General features: G+C 23.9%; 1 non-coding gene across 1 annotated transcript; it reads right to left on the reverse strand.

The window, feature by feature from the left end:
* Positions 1-1,572: 1,572 nt before the first annotated feature.
* LOC145274390 (small subunit ribosomal RNA) lies at positions 1,573-1,975 on the reverse strand. The gene has a single exon (XR_013866646.1). It is a non-coding gene; the product is annotated as a small subunit ribosomal RNA (ribosomal RNA).
* Positions 1,976-2,226: the final 251 nt, after the last annotated feature.

The raw sequence follows: 2,226 nt of genomic DNA on the forward strand, positions 1-2,226 counted from the left end.
ATTTTGAATCAGTAAATTATTTTATTTAATTCTAATTTAAACCATTTGTTTGGAAAACAAACATACTAATTTATACTAATAAAATATATTCTTAACACATAAAAGTGTTCTAAAAAATTGAAAATCTAATGTGCAACATTATACACTATAAGAACTCATTTTATATAATTAATGTAAAATATTAAATAATTAACCTATTAACCTATATTAATTTACCTTATACACTAACACTTTAATTAATAATTTAGCTATCTTCGGTCCTTTCGTACTAAAAGAAGCTATCAATATGTTTAAAAGATAGAAACCAACCTGGCTCACGCCGGTCTGAACTCAGATCATGTAAAGTTTTAAAAATCGAACAGATTTACCTATTAAAGCTTCTACACCCTAAGGTCACTTTAATCCAACATCGAGGTCGCAATCTTATTTTTTAATAAGAACTCTCTAAATAAATTACGCTGTTATCCCTATGGTAACTATATTATAAGCAATATAATTGGTTAAATCACAAATCTGTATTGATCTATTTTAAGGAAGTTACTACCTTATATATTTATTCCTTAATCACCCCAATTAAAATTTATTCAATATTATATAATATAACAAATTAAAATTATAAGCTCAATAGGGTCTTCTCGTCCCTTTAAAAAATCTAAGCTTTATCACTTTAAAAATTAAATTCTACCAAATAAGATAGAGACAGATTAACCTTCGTCAAACCATTCATTCCAGCCTCAAATTATAAGGCAAACTATTATGCTACCTTAGTACAGTTAAAATACCGCAGCTGTTAAACACACTCACCGAGCAGGCCCGACTCCTTATTTAAAAATATACAAAGAGACATGTTTTTGATAAACAGGCGAGATTAATAATTGCCGAATTCCTTTATCCCACTTAATCAATAATAAAACACTTATCATCTACAATTAAAAAAATTAAATTTATAAAACAAAATAATACTCATATTAACATTATATTTATTTAAATTAATTTATAAATATTTATGGTAAAATAAACTTGAAATAAACAAACAAAATAATTTAAACTACTTATAAAGAAAAGCATTATTAACTCTACTTTAAATATAATTAAATACAAAATATTTCTATAATTAACATGAAGCTTATCCCCCATGATACAAACAATATTAAACAAACCAAATTATTTTAATATTACAATACTTAAATATTCCAAACCAATAAACTAGCTATCCTAAAAAACGATTAACATATCACTACCACTTAACATTAAACATATGACTATACAACGTCAACACATTATATTAAGTAAATCTTTTTAATTCGAGAAAAATTTATATATAAAACTAATATATCGTCAATCCATTATGCAAAAGGTACGAATAATTCATCTACTATAAAAAAATTAAACACTTTTATCCTTCACAGTACTTTAAAAACACTTAATCTATACCTCTAATACTAAATAAATAAAAAATTTGATTTATATGTAAACTTAAAAATAAAAAAATCTACTAAATATTTATATAATAACTTATATTTACTATATCATTCCTACCTTTGTAAGCTACATGATTTTTATTACACATCCCAGAAACAGCTTCCACTACATCTACTATGTTACGACTTATCTTATTTTCCAACAAGAGCGACGGGCGATATGTACGCACTATAAAACCTAATTCATAAAAACTCACTATTATAATATTACTACCAAATCCAACTTCAAAAACCGATTACACAATCTAATCCGATTAAAAATTATAAACTGTAGTTCACTTTATAAACCTTTTCTATTAGCTGCATTTTGACTTGACATAGTAATTTCTTAATTATTAAGTTTCTTACATAATTTTTACAAAATAAACTGATGACAGCAATATACAAACTGATGATTAACCGTTCAAAAAAAAGTAAGTATAAATTGAGGATTATCAAATAAATAAGCAAACTCCTCTGGAAGGATATATAACACCGCCAAGCCTTTTAAGTTTAAAACATTAAAAAGTATAATAATTTTCTATGCCACTTAATATATGTTCACACTACTTAAGTAAAAAAATTTTTAAAATAAAGAATAATAGGGTATCTAATCCTAGTTTTTAATCTTATTTTCAAAGAATATATAATTAGAGTAATATAATTAATAACAATTATTAAATTTTACCTACAATTACTGCCCTAAATTAATCTAAATATTAATAAATCCACTACTTTATTTTACACTATATGAATATAAATTTAA

The sequence above is a fragment of the Euprymna scolopes genome, unplaced genomic scaffold, assembly GCF_053919585.1.
Source record: "Euprymna scolopes isolate OS-2025 unplaced genomic scaffold, ASM5391958v1 sca377, whole genome shotgun sequence".
NCBI lineage: Eukaryota > Metazoa > Mollusca > Cephalopoda > Sepiida > Sepiolidae > Euprymna > Euprymna scolopes.